The sequence below is a fragment of the Hyperoodon ampullatus genome (assembly GCF_949752795.1).
Source record: "Hyperoodon ampullatus genome assembly, chromosome: 15".
In the NCBI taxonomy this organism is placed as follows: Eukaryota; Metazoa; Chordata; class Mammalia; order Artiodactyla; family Ziphiidae; genus Hyperoodon; species Hyperoodon ampullatus.
In genome coordinates, this window is record NC_136928.1 from 17,577,265 (window position 1) to 17,592,611 (window position 15,347).

At 43.7% G+C, this 15,347-nt stretch overlaps 1 long non-coding RNA gene across 2 annotated transcripts in view; it reads left to right on the forward strand.

Moving 5' to 3' along the window:
- The first annotated feature begins 5,769 nt into the window (after nt 1-5,769).
- The window catches only part of LOC307064103, a 35,165-nt gene continuing 25,587 nt past the window's right edge, over nt 5,770-15,347 (forward strand). Inside the window, exons 1-2 of one of the 2 annotated variants that reach the window (XR_013811274.1) lie at nt 5,770-6,321; nt 8,459-8,543. This is a non-coding gene — a long non-coding RNA (uncharacterized lncRNA). The remainder of the gene's footprint in view (nt 6,322-8,458; nt 8,544-15,347) is intronic. The other variant, XR_013811275.1, reaches the window with a different exon arrangement.

Here is a 15,347-nt window from a genome sequence, read left to right on the forward strand (position 1 = left end):
GGGTAGTGGTGCGGCGAGGATCCGGCGCCTCCGCGGAGCATGGCGGGTCAGGGGCTGGGGGCGCCGCGCCTTGCTATGCCCTCCGCACTTTCCCGGCTCTGAAGCCTTGAGAACACGGCCAGGCAGCGGTAGTTTAATGGGGAGTTTGCCTGCTGGGAACTAGGGACCTGCTGGGGTCTCAGTTCTTGGCTGGCCCCGAACACGAGGTTGCCAAGCGTGTGACGGCAGCAGGTAGGAGTGAGCCGCTGGTGCAGTGATGAGCAGGGAAGGAAGGACACTGGCTGTTGGCCTGTGAACCTAGGCAAGAATGACCAGCCAACACAATCCAGACCAAGGTCCGTGGGCCCAGCTCGGTCCTGTGCGGCTGGTCAGTGGAATCGACCTGCAGGTGTGGCTCTTGTCACTCTAGGGCTGGCTTCAGGACAGATGAGGCCAGGGAACCGTCCTGGATTCTCCAGGAGGGTGCTCCGGAGTGGAGCCGGGGGGCTGTGCCCGGCTCAGCACGGTGGCCACGCACGTCCAGTCTGCCGGCCAGGGCAGTGGGGAGCCGGGGGAAGTCATGGCCTTGGGAGTCTCCTCCTGCTGTAAAAGAACCCGCAGGCTTATAAAATAACTTTTGTGTGGAATGTTGGTGGGTTGAAAAGCAGTTCTGTGTGCTTTTCCCCCTCAGTGTAGATCAGCAGTGCTGAGGCAGCAGGCGTCATACAGAAGTGTGAGCAGAGACCATCTGGAATCCCCGAACTCCAGGGAAACTAGAGGTGACAGCCAGCCTAGTGAAGAGGACAGGAGCTGGGGGCGGTGGCGCTGGCAGCAGCCCAGCAGGCACCCCTCGTCTCAGGGCCCTAGTCCTGGATCCAGCCGGGTGGTCAGGGGAGCTGCAAGGTCTTCTGGGTGAGCAGAGCCCACAGTCCTGAGCTGTTCTTCGCTGTGTTTGCGTCGTCTCCCCCCATCCAAGGGGAGAAATCTAGATGAGGTTTAAGAATCAGTGCTTTAAGAATGTGGATCTCATAGGTGAAACCTCGGAACACATGTTTTCAGCACAAGGTGTTAAAGTGAATGGAAGGATTCAATGCCTTTTCCAGGAGAGTGTCTCCATGTGGGCAGAATTAGAGAATAAATGGGTCTTGAATTAAAAATATATATATATAAATATATATATATATATATATGTATCATAAGGTTACGGTGAGGATTAGAAGGTTAATATATGCAAAGAGTGTACACATGGAAGCACTCAATAATGACTGGCCATTGTTATTACCATTTATATTAATATTCCAGTTAAGTGGTTGAGCATCAGAAAAATCAAGTCACATTCTTCAGGTACACCAGTTAGTTTCAGACCCAGTTGAATGTGACTTTAGTGCCTGTGCTTTTAATCACATCCCATAAGGAGACAGCAGAGCTATTTTCTAACTGCAACATTAACTGACTCTTTTTTAAGTTACTTAAACTCTCTGATTTTGTTTGGGTTCCCCCCTAAAGCAGATTCTATGACAAGGGCTTGATGAATGGTCCCTAGGGAATGTGATTTTTCTTGAAGTGTATATTAACGATTTATTAAATAACGACTGTAGCCAAATCTGATAAAGCAGGATAAGCACAGCAGATTGGGAAGAGTGCAACAGGGAAGAAAGGAAGCCAATCCAAGGATGCAGTTTTAAGAGGGTGGCCGGGTGCAGCTGGGGCTCAATGCTAGCAGGGCCGCACTGGAGTTATACAGAATATGCCTCAGAATGGTCCACCAGGGATGGGGAAAGGTGAGTGTTTATTTCCCAGTTCCTATCCTATGTTAATCAAGCGTTGCTCCAGGGGTGTTAATTTCCTTGTACTTACAGTTTTGCACATGACCCATCACAGCCCAGAATCTCAGTGGACAGAGAAGCTTGGGCCAGAAAGCAAGTGACGGGCAGTGCAGCAGAGGTGTGTCATTTTGTCAAAGGTTATATCTGCGGCACAGCTGGTTGCCACAGCCATTTGAGCAAAGCCGTGCGCCAAGGGGTTATAAAGGTGTTTAGCACCTTCTGCCTACTGGAATACACATATTGATTCCATGAGATATTTGCTTCACGTTTGCATAGGTAAATTTTCTGTCATTCACACTCAGTTATTGAGGTGATTCAATGAGATGTGTGTACAAGTGCTCTGAAAGCTATGTCATGTAGACTATTACACTACACATGTGATGTTGAGATCTCCAAAGCTGAAGGTCAAGCAGTGGTTGAACAATTTTTTTAACCCATTAGTCTGTAGGTACTTTTGAACTCAACACCTCTCTCATTTCATGTAAGTAATAAACCTTTCATACCTTCTTGTTGTGTGTCATCAGTCTTGACTTTCCAACCAGATTTTGGGTGGGGGGTTTATTCTGTTTCTTCAGAGTGGTTACAACACAAAGAAATCTGGATTTCAGCCGAAAAAAATCACCTCAAGACCGCAACAGGGCATACTTCACTGAATTCCAAACTGATTGCTGATGTGATCCTTTGGATTGGAAAAGTCCAAACAGTTCATCTGCCCCATCCCTGGTCATTTGGCTAGTGGCTGTCTTGGATGCTGGACCCTAATATTCTAAGGTAAAAATAGAAGAGCAGAGAATAAAAGTTTATGCTGACTAGGTTAAAATCTGAGCCAGTCTGGCACTTTCTGTCTTGAGTGGAAATCAATCTGTGTTCTACTTTCAGAGCTAAAATACAGTTATGAAATGTTGAATTTTCTTTTTTAAAAAAATATCTATCTATCTATCTATCTGTCTATTTATTTGGCTGTGCCAGGTCTTAGTTGTGACCTGCAGGGTCTTTGTTGCAGCGTGTGGGATGTTTTAATTGCGGCATGCGGGATCTAGTTCCCTGACCAGGGATTGAACCTGGGGCCCCCGCACTGGGAGCATAGAATCTCAACCGCTGGACCACCAGGGAAGTCCCGAAATGTTGAATTTTCAATGTTATTTTTCTGCTTTGTGTTTGAATTCTCACTTCTTCACTTACCTGCTGTGGGATGTTGGTCACAATACTTCACCTCTTTGGGCTTCAATTTCCTCATTGCAAACTTGAGATAATATTAATAGTAAATCCAAAGAACTGTTACGAGGATGACTGTAATGTGTTTGGAACATAAAGACATTCAATTCATGTTAGCTGCTAATATTATTGTTATTATCATTATATGTTTTGACAAAGATCTGTAGGTTTATTTTTTGAGTGTTTAAATGTAATGGTTATTTCTATTAATTGAATTTAGTGATGAGCTGCTCTAATCTGACATTTATATGAAATATAGAGGCTCTTAGAATTATCTTGATGTCTTGACTGAGAGAGAAGTTTAAATGCTTTTGACCCTCTGGGGAGCCCTCTGACATCATGAAATCACATATCCTTTCTAAAGTTGATTTTCTAAACAGAAAATTGATAGCCCGGTCCATAACTGATTTAGAAACAATTGGAAAATGTCAGGTAACTTGCAAAGGAATAATGATTTTGCTGCTGCTACTGTGGATTAATAGAGGTTGTTTCCCACTTAAAGAGCTGCAAGTGCCTTGTGTTCTTATTCCAGGTACTTGACATGTACCCTGTGAAGGTGATTTGGGCACACATGGTACCTATGTAACAGATCTCTATCTCATAGACTTATGTAAAAGAATGTAAGTGTAGCCCAGTGTAATAGTCTGACCGCATTTTTAAAGCATTTTAATTAATTTATTTTTATTTTTTAAAATTAAAAAAAACTTTTAAAAATTTAAAAATTTTTGTATCTTTAACGTTTTTTAAATTAAACAAATTTAAAAAATATTTTAGATTTTATTTACTTTAAATTTTGTCTGACCCCATTTATTTGATGTTTGCTGACATCTTAAACCTCATCCTTCCCTCCTCCCCTTGTGCCCCACTTCCGGGAAATCTGATAAGAAAGTCTGAGTGAGGGCTTCCCTGGTGGCGCCAGTGGTTGAGAGTCCGCCTGCCTATGCAGGGGACGCGGGTTCATGCCCCGGTCCGGGAAGATGCCACATGCCGCGGAGCGGCTGGGCCCATGAGCCATGGCCGCTGAGCCTGCGCGTCCGGAGCCTGTGCTCCGCGACGGGAGAGGCCACGACAGTGAGAGGCCCGCGTACCGCAAAAAAAAAAAAAAAAAAACAGCAAAAAAAAGAAAGTCTGAGTGCTTCCACCTTTGGTGTTGATGGGAGGTTCAAGCCACACAAGCCCCTGCCTGTGCACAGAGGCCCTCATACCAGCCTCACCCTCTAACCACCATAAAAGCCCCCGCAGGTCTTCTTCCAGCTCTCACAAACCATTTTCAGTCCAGCTTATGAAGGCTACCCTGCTCTCCCCAGAAAGCCTCATTAAGTAAGTAATAAACCTTTCATACCCTCTTCCTGTGTGTCATCAGTCTTGACATTCCAACCAAATTTGGGGTGGGAGATCCATTCTGTTTCATCAGAGTGGTTACAACGCACGGATATTGGCGTGTACTGAAAGGAACCAGGGTTTCTTGGAGAACTAAGTCCAGGTTTGGGGCAAGGACAATACAAGGTAAGTCTGGGATATCTTGTCATACTGTAAAGCAGGGAAGTGCTCCAAGACTAATGGGATCATGTCAAAAGAATAACAGAAGCCAGGATGAAGGGGCTTCCACTTGTCAAAATGGGACAATTTGAGCATTGAAAAGAAGAATGATGGTACGAGATTATATCACATTGAACATAAATCTAGAGTGATAGAAAGAAGAGGGGAAAGAGAGGGAGAGAGAAGAAATAAGTAGGAAAGCTCTTCTTTACAGAAGATTATAGTAAATGTAGAAAAAGGAGAGAATTTTTTTAAAAAATCACCATTTTGCACCTGAATGCAATTCAAGCAAAGATCATCAAAGAATACTAAAACTTTTGAGTAAAATGTTGGAGGTGGCAAGAGGTATTATCCCATGGATTATGTGTTTCCATTGCCAAGGAAAATTAACCTTTAGAATGGATACCTGACACAATGGGAGGCATACAGTGTTCCCTGTATGCTATGTAGTACTTATGCCAAAATATTTAACCTGATTCTCGTAGTGAAGAACAATTACATATAGAATGTGGGGCATAATATAGGACAACTGTCCTGAATTTTTCAATGTTGTGAAAATAGAAACAGAAACAAAAAGAATGCTCTTCAGGAAAAGATGTAAGATACTAAAAGACAGGGCTTCCCTGGTGGCGCAGTGGTTGAGAGTCCGCCTGCCCATGCAGGGGACACGGGTTTGTGCCCCGGTCTGGGAAGATCCCACATGCCGCGGAGCGGCTGGGCCCGTGAGCCATGGCCGCTGAGCCTGCGCGTCCGGAGCCTGTGCTCCGCAACAGGAGAGGCCACAACAGTGAGAGGCCCGCGTAGAGCAAAAAAAAAAAAAAGATAAGATACTAAAAGACATAATCAAAGGCAATGTGTGAACCTTGATTTGACCCTAGATTGAAAAAGTAAAACAATTAAAAAAAACAATTTTGGTCAACTGGGGAAATTTGAATGTGGATATATGAAAGTGATACTCTGATTATATAGGAGAACACTCATTCTTAGCAAATGTGTGATCTTTAGGGATGAACTGTCATGGTGTCTGGAACTTATTTTCAAATGGTAGAGCAAGAAAGTATATATATATATATATACATATATATTTTTTTTTTTTTTTTTTTTTTGCGGTACACGGGCCTCTCACTGTTGTGGCCTCTCCCGTTGCGGAGCACAGTCTCCGCACGTGCAGGCTCAGCGGCCACGGCCCACGGGCCCAGCCCCTCTGCGGCATGTGGGATCTTCCCGGACCAGGGCATGAACCCGCATCTCCTGCATCGGCAGGCGGACTCTCAACCACTGCGCCACCAGGGAAGCCCTGAGTATATAATTTTGAAAAGCTCCTCCCACCCAAGGAGTTTCTTCAGACCCCGAGGAAAAGTCTCTAGTTGGGAGGGGAGATGTTTTCCCGTACATGTATTGAGCACCTCATATGTAACAGGTGCAAGTCACCATTCAAAGCGTCCTTTATGTGTGTCATTTAATCCTTAATGATGATAACACACACTTGTATAGAACTTCCTCTGTGCCAGACTCTGTTCTAATTAGTTTACATACATTCACCCATTTAAATCCTCATCACGAAGTGTATGAAGTTGGTAATATAATGATCTTCCTTTTGCAGGTGACCACTGAACCTTAAAGGAGGAACAAACATAGTGCCCTAGGGCCTAGGGCTGATCTCAATATTCATAAACCAGGACAGGACAATCATCTTCTCTTGACAGATGAGGAAGATGGGGTTCTAACAGGCTAAGGAAAACTGCCCACAGTCACAGAACAAGTAAGTAGCACACTTGGAAATCAAACTCACGTCTGATTTGTTCCAGAGCCCCCATTCTTTCCATTTTGCTGCTTTGCCTCCCAGAGACGTTTTTGCTTTGTCATAAACCGCAGAGCAGAGCGTGGCACTTTTAACGAAGGAAGAGTTTGCCAAATGAAAAGCAGATTAATGAGATATTTGGGATGCTTTGCAGTAAATAAATCTCAGAATTCTCATGTTCTCCCACTCACATCGTTAAAACCATAACAGTAACAATTACCTCAGCCTGGTTGAGGCCGTGTGGGAGTGTCTGTCGCCCTGGGAAGACACTGGGGACCCACAAAACTTTCCTTGAGCTGACTGAGCCATAGGTCAGAAATTGGATATATCAGAGGTTGGCTTTCCCCGTCAGAGCCTCGCCTTGCCCCTCCTGTTTCTGGCTGTGTCTTGAAACGCGGTTACCTGAGGAGAGGAATAGAGCTTAAAATTGGGTCAACATTAAGAATATTAGAAATGTCAATGTCAACCTGTTCTCCGAGACTTAGAGCACCATTTGAACACGATTGCCCGAGACTTGAGTAGAGTCTATCTTTTTTCTTTTTAATAATAGGTAATCTTAGCTATTCCCTGGGAATTAAAAAATACCCCTTTGAAACTGAGAGGCCAGAGCAGAAATGTAATTATTTCTATATGATACACAACTGAATTTAAACCCAAATGCTCACATTTATATTCAAGAGGAATGTGCGTCTACTTAACGCTGGTGTTGAGGGTCTGGGGGATGTGAAGACAAGCAAGTCCCGGGCCCTTTGTCTAAGAGCTAGGAATCTACTAAGGGAAATGGGGTGTAAGCTGTAATAATCTGTGCTGCGAGGGGAAACATAGCATTTACTGCCCATCCGCCACAGGCCAGGCATTGTGTCCAGTACTTTATACAAGGCCATGGCAAGATGGATGTATTAGCCCCATTTCTAGGGGAGGAAAGCAAGACTCAGAATAAGTTGTCCTGGACCAACAGCACTTTATGAATATGGCTGAGATTCGGACTCAGGTGACTCTAATGACAGACCTGCACTCTTTCCCCTAGGATTTACTGTTAATTAAGCAGGATCCACTTAATGGTCTAACGTATTAGGTATCCTTCATGGGATTTAAAGATTCACGAAATTAGCTCACCGAGTTGCATAACGTTTTGAGATGACAATTTTTGACCTGGGGTATTTTTTTTTTCTTTCTTTTTTTTTTTTTTTTTTGTGGTATGCGGGCCTCTCACTGCTGTGGCCTCTCCCGTTGCGGAGCACAGGCTCCGGACGTGCAAGCTCAGTGGCCATGGCTCACGGGCCCAGCCGCTCCGCGGCATGTGGGATCTTCCCGGACCGGGGCACGAACCCGTGTCCCCTGCATCGGCAGGCGTACTCTCAACCACTGCGCCACCGGGGAAGCCCCTGACCTGGGGTATTTTGAGGAGTCTTGGGCGAATCAAATAATTTTCAGCTTTTTCCAAGGAATGTACAAAACAGAAAACTTTACCCATTTCTTGTGCTTTTATGTTGGTGGGGTGAGGCTTATGGATGGTCTTTGGGTGAGGGATAGAAGAGGTCTGGATAACCCAGATAGCTCCATTACTTGGTGAGAAATAATGGTTTTGAAGTCTGACTTGGCTACTTTAAAGTGGCTGTATCAGCTCAGTAGGAGTTAGCAGTTTGATGTGGCTACCAAAAAGCCAGTCTTAAGAGAAGTATCTCTGGTGGGGGAGGTAAGAACCCCACTCTGCTTTGCCTTGGTCAGACCTTAGTTGGAATACTGTGTTAAGTTCTGGGGACTGTAGACTAAGATAAATATAAAGCAACTAGGACACACATTCAGGAGAAAGTTTGGATCACAATGTGGAAATGAAATCTGGACGTTTAGGGAAATAGGGCTGTGCAGCTGAAGAAAAGACTTGAAGGGCTGAGATAACAGTCTTCAAATATTAGAAGGATTGTCTTGTGGAAGAGGAATGTTGATTTTTTTTTCTCTGTGGCCCTAAAAGATGCAACCAGAAGCCACAGGCTCTGGGGAAGTGGATTTGTCCTTACAAGGAAGAATTTTTTGTTCTATCTGCCTAAATCTGTTTTATCTGCCTAAATATGTTGAGGTTTTTTTGTTGTTGTTTTAGAAAGTGGTGGATTCCCAGTCCCTGAAGGTCCTAGGACAGGTGCCAAGTAATTACTTGGTGGAGCCATGGCAGAGGAAATTCAAAGGTACCGTGGATTGGATTTCACAAACATCAAAGTCCTTCCCAACCCTGAGCATCTCAGTACCTGTGGACTGTCCTTCCAGGCTTTGCCTCCACCTTTGTCACTAGGGTTGGGGTATGTTTTGGGGGGATGGATAGATGGATGGGTGACGGGGAATAGGACGAATGTACAATGGCAAAGCAGTTACTTGGTCCATTCAAATTTGGTCTGCCATTTTTAAATTTTGCCTTTCCTATATACTCATTTGCTTGCCCTAAACTCTGGGCACCTGGAGGCCTTTGCTGTAACTGCTTGTGATCCTCAACATCGTACCCCATCTCATGCAATTGGGTTCTTATAAATGTTATTTGACAGTGATTTTTATCAGGTATCAAGTATTGTCAGGCTCCAATAGTAAGCGAATCTAACTTCGCTGTATGTACAAACGCTAGGTTTGTAAAGCTTGTGGCTGCCTCCCCTCTCTGGGGAAAGACAGAAGCTGAATTCTTTTCCAAATTTCAGTGAGATGGAAATTTTGGGACACCCATGAGACAGAGAACCAGTCAAAGGGCTTCACACTTAAAAGTAGCCTTAAAAATTACCCATGTGCCAGTTGCACTACTCCCAGCTCCCTGTCAGGTAGCAATCTTCAACTGTTTTGAAAGATCTCTAGCTCTTTTTATCCAATTAAGGACTGCAAGTGATTGACAGAAGGTTTTTGCTCATAGTCTACAGCTGAACTCTTGTGTCAGCAGTAAATATTCCAGCAGAAGGAGTGGGGGTTTGATCATTTTACTGCTTTCTGCAGGGCAGACTCTGTGGGCTCATGGCAACATCTAATCTTCAGTGACCCCAGTTGTCACACCCAGGAGTAGGTTTCTCTCTAATCCTTTTCAGAGCTATGAACAGCAGGGAAACATGATTTATAGACCAAGAGGCATTTTCATCATGGGATTTGTGAGCATTTCATATCGCTTTCCTCATTATGGATACACTGCCCATCCTTTGGAAGAGACACTAAGGTGTTGGTCAGATCCTGTTAACCTCATTTACTTCCATGAATTCATGTCAAGTGTATTATGTTCATGGAGGAGATTTTCAAAACCCTACCAAATGGGTTTAGAGGAAGATGGGGCTAACTTCAGATGACTTCTTTAGGCCAGAGGTTTTCCTAGGCACCAGTAATCATCTGATTCTGCTTTCTAGGGCTGCTTCCCTTACTTACAATTCATACATAGAAGCTAAGTCCTTGATGCAAAGGTGTTCTTTACAGCTGTGGGTTTTACCTCAATCTCTGGGCTCCTTTAAAAATAAACTTCGAATATTCTTCTCAACCCTAGTTATTTGAACTCTCTGAGTCTCAGCTCAGTTTATTAACCTGATTAATTTGCAGTGGATCTCTATGTCTTATGTCCTTAATACATTGCTTCACACAGGGGCACCAGCTCAGGAAGATTTTGTCTGTTGCAAATTTATGAGGAAGTTGAATATTTATTTTTGGTACTTTTTCACCACCTCCCCAACATCTACCTCCTGATCAGATACCATTTCTTCTTCTTCTTCCTGTCTCTACATTTCCAATGCCATTAAAAAATGGCCCAATTCTCAGCCTGTTTTCCCCTAGTCCTTGCTAAAACAGTGGCTGATGATGGTTTAAGTTAAGGCACCACTTCTCATGAGGTTACTTGTATTTTAATAAAAATCTTTGAAGGGTAAACATTCAAAGTCCTGATTCTCTATGGTTAAATTTTAGGCAGTGTAAAAAATAGTTTTAGATGGAGAAGAAGGGAGTTGGGTGGATTACACAGGACATGGGATGAACAGGGCTGTCACTTGTTTTGTTTTTTGCGGTACGCGGGCCTCTCACTGTTGTGGCCTCTCCCGTTGCGGAGCACAGGCTCCGGACGTGCAGGCCCAGCGGCCATGGCTCACGGGCCCAGCGGCTCCGCGGCATGTGGGATGCTCCCGGACCGGGGCACGAACCTGTGTCCCCTGCATCGGCAGGCGGACTCCCAACCACTGCGCCACCAGGGAAGCCCGAGGGCTGTCACTTTTGTTCAGTTACATGAACATGGTGACAGGCAAGCATAAATGCAGAGATGGCATTCCTGTGCTGGTATGGGGAAAAGGAAGAGAGGCCACTGGTCAGGACATTGTTTTGCCTAGGGAGGAAGAAGATCCAGTACTTTGGTAATTTATTTAAGCTTTTGGGTTTTTTTTTGCGGGATAGAGGAGCAAGTAGGGGAGCTCATACTTGAAGCCGAATCCGGCCTCCGTACCCTGACACTGAATTAAATCTCAAGACAGAGTTGTGGGTGAAGTAGAAAAGAATAGCTTTATTGCTTTGCCAGGCAAAGGGGGCTAGAGCAGGCGATTGCCCTCAAAACTCTGTGTCCCTGACCTGGAGAGGGTAGTGAGGAGTTTTATAGTAATCGTTCAAAGAGGAAGGCATGGTCAGCTCATGGACATTTCTCTGATTGGTTGGTGGTGAGGTAAGTGGGTGTCAGCATCATCAACCTTAGGGTTCCAAGTGGTTCTGGGGTCTGTGTGTTTGTGGGTAGCACACCATTAACTTCTCCCACCTAGTGGGGGTTTCAGTATCTGCAAAACAGCTCAAAGATATTGTTACGTGTATCCCTTAAGGGGGAACCAAGACTCTGCCCCAAGGCTGCACTAGTGTTTCTTTTGACTATTCCTCCCTTGTCTCGCATCCCCTCCCTTCTCTAATTAGCAACTGTTTGAACCTGCTCCTTGGAACTCAGGGAAGGTCATGGAGGCTGAATGAAGCCTATTTCCTGTCATCAAGAAATGGGGGACACCGATACAGGCTTTGTGCCCAGGAGCCCACAGGGTCCTGCTAGGGATCATACTCAGTGCAAGGAGATGTGGAAAATGCAGAGATAAGGAATCACGGCCTCTACTTTCCAAGGGCTCCTACTCTATGTTGTGGGGGAAATCAGACACATTCATTAAGAGTCTGCCCGATTGAAAACTGGACAGGGACATGTAAAAGTATGAGATTAGATCATTCCCTAACACCATACACAAAAATAAGCTCAAAATGGATTAAAGACCTAAATGTAAGGCCAGAAACTATCAAACTCTTAGAGGAAAACATAGGTAGAACACTCTATGACATAAATCACAGCAAGATCCTTTTGGACCCACCTCCTAGAGAAATGGAAATAAAAACAAAGATAAACAAATGGGACCTAATGAAACTTCAAAGCTTTTGCACAGCAAAGGAAACCATAAACAAGACCAAAAGAGAACCCTCAGAATGGGAGAAAATATTTGCAAATGAAGCAACTGACAAAGGATTAATCTCCAAAATTTATAAACAGCTCATGCAGCTCAATAGCAAAAAAACAAACAACCCAATCCAAAAATGGGCAGAAGACTTAAATAGGCATTTCTCCAAAGAAGATATACAGACTGCCAACAAACACATGAAAGAATGCTCAACATCATTAATCATTAGAGAAATGCAAATCAAAACTACAATGAGATATCATCTCACACCAGTCAGAATGGCCATCATCAAGAAATCTAGAAACAACAAATGCTGGAGAGGGTGTGGAGAAAAGGGAACACTCTTGCACTGCTGGTGGGAATGTGAATTGGTACAGCCACTATGGAGAACAGTATGGAGGTTCCTTAAAAAACTAAAAATAGAACTACCATATGACCCAGCAATCCCACTACTAGGCATATACCCTGAGAAAACCATAATTCAAAAAGAGACATGTACCAAAATGTTCATTGCAGCTCTATTCACAATAGCCCGGAGCTGGAAACAACCTAAGTGTCCATCATCGGATGAATGGTTAAAGAAGATGTGGCACATATATACAATGGAATATTACTCAGCCATAAAAAGAAATGAAACTGAGCTATTTGTAATGAGGTGGATAGACCTAGAGTCTGTCATACAGAGTGAAGTAAGTCAGAAAGAGAAAGACAAATACCATATGCTAACACATATATATGGAATTAAAAAAAAAAAAATGTCATGAAGAACCTAGGGGTAAAACGGGAATAAAGACACAGACCTACTTGAGAATGGACTTGAGGATATGGGGAAGGGGAAGGGTAAGCTGTGACAAAGGGAAAGAGAGGCATGGACATATATACACTACCAAACGTAAGGTAGATAGATAGTGGGAAGCAGCCGCAGAGCACAGGGAGATCAGCTCGGTGCTTTGTGACCGCCTGGAGGGGTGGGATGGGGAGGGTGGGAGGGAGGGAGATGCATGAGGGAGGGGATGTGGGAACAGATGTATATGTATGACTGATTCACTTTGTTATAAAGCAGAAACTAATAAAAAAAAAAAAAAGAAAAAAAAAGAGTCTGTCCGATTGAAGGATGTGAAAAGAGTTATCACAGAGGTACAACTAACATGCTGGGAAAATGTGTGGTCCATTCTCACTGGGATATCTGGAAGGGCTTCCTGTAGAAAGTGGGATTTTAATTGAACTTAAAAACAATTTGTACTTTGAAAAATTATACTCTTGAAAGAAATGAGTTGAGCAAGCGCCTGTCCTCTGATGGAGGGAGGGAAGTCTGGCCTAGTTGAGGCGGGAAGGTGAGTGTTACGCTTAGTCTGGAAAACTCGGCAGGGTCTTCAGCCCTACGGGGCTTTGAACGTTCGGTTGACTATTTTTGGTTTTATTCTTCTCGCATTGGGAAGCCATTTAAGATTTAAGCAGGGGAATAATATTCTTCAAGAAAATAACTGTGACCAGGATGAATTGAAGGGAGGGAGAAACGACATACTCATTTATCTACAATTTGGGGAAGAGAGGAAGATTATCTCTAATTCATTAGATGTGCATTGTATCAGCAGGAGGGAAATAAGCAGCATATCTTGATACATAAATCCTCCTCCCATATATGCATTCTTTTTCACCAGGGAGCAAGTATTTGGCAGCCAAGTTATCTTTAAAGTAATAATAAGAAAGCTATTTGGAATAAATGTTTCAGAACCATTTGTTACTTTGCACAGACCTATGAGCAAATAGGATTGAGCTAAAGCATTTACAGTGGTATGTGGTTCTGCAGGGGCCGCCACCCTATTATATATACTTTTATCTTGGCTAAACTCCAGCTGTTGCCACTGCTATTAGTCAAAGAACTGAAGTGTCAACGAGCTAATCAAAATAGCAAAGTGGGAGTCGAGTTTTTCCGCCTGTTTCCTAAAGTCTTAGGAAGATTGTTTCCTTTTTATTCCTTATATTCAGAACATAAAAGCCTCCCAGACATCTAATCTTTACTAGGTCAAACATTTCAAAAGGCAGTGGGATTATTTTCCAGTTGCTTTTCAGTTTAAGGCAAGTGTTTTAGGGGCTTCCAAAGCCTCCCTCCTGAATCAATTTATGAAAACAAAAACAAAAACAAAAAATGAAGGAAAGGCATTATTAACCCAACTACATTGTCTTGGTGTAAAAATCCTAACATATAGCATAGTGGGAAAAGGTTCTGAATCATGACCTAAGAGATGTGAGTTCTAGACCCAGTTTTGTGAGTGCATAGCTTGGTGGTTTTGTCAAGTCTCCTATTTGACAGGGAGGGATTAGAATTTTTCTGTATGGTTTCTGTACTATTCAGTAGTATTGTTCACAATTACTTTTGCCTAAGGAGTTTAGAAAATGGAGAGACACATGATAATGTTGCAGGAAGAGGGACCTCTTCCAGGGCCCAAGAGTGGGCTCTTGTCTACCACTCAGAAAAGAATTTTCTGAGGAGACACACGTGCTGACAAAGCAACAGACTTTATTGGGAAGGGGTGTCCGGGCGCAGAGCAGCAGGGGAAGGGAACCCAGGAGAACTGCTCTGCCATGTGGCTCGCAGTCTCAGGTTTTATGGTAATGGGGTTAGTTTCTGGGTTGTCTCCGGCCAGTCATTCTGACTCAGGATCCTTTCTGGTGGTGCACACATTGCTCAGCTAAGATAGGTTCCAGCGAGAAGGATTCTGGGAGGTTGGTAGGACATATGGACAGGAGTCTCCTCTCTCCTTTTGACCTTTCCCTAATTCTTGCGGTTGGTGGTAGTTGGTTAGTTCCGCGTTCCTTACCAGGACCTCCTGTTTTAAGATAACTCGTGCAAGTGGTTACTATCGGGCCTGGTCAGGGCAGGCAGTTTTGGGCAGTGGTTTCCCTAAAAATAAGATTGTGGTCAACAATTTTGGGTGGAAGTGATGTGTGTTACTTTTGGGCCAGAACTCACACTGCCAGTGTGAGGCTCCAGAATTCTTTCTCTCTACAAAGATGACTGAGAGAGGTGGCTTTGTCAAGCTGGGGGCAGGAATAAGGAAAAGGAAGAGCAGAACTCCTAGGCAGCCCATGATGGGCATGTACAAGGAGCGGGAAATGAACCTTTGTTGTTTTAAACCACTGAGATTTGGAGGAATTATTCAAGCTTATTCCTTTTTCTTTGTTTGTTTGTTTCTTTTGCAATATGCGGGCCTCTCACTGATGTGAGAGGAAGATAATAACAATGACAAGTAGCAAAAGCTCTGAAATGGAGACTATACTCCATTATAGCCAATTAATGGGAGTGGGAAGCTCGGGCTCACTGTCCAGGACATAGAAATAAAAGGTGAGGATGTTCTGAGGGATCTCTTGGATCTCTATAAGCCTTCATCATTTCTTCTGAGTAGGGTTGACAGATAAAATATAGGCTGTTCAGTTAAATATGAATGTCAGAAAAACAACGAGTACATTTTTAAGATAAGTATGCCCCAAATAGTACATAGGATCTACTTATACTAAAAGTGATGACTTACTATTCATGTGAAGTTCAAGTTTAACTGGGTATCCTGTATTTTT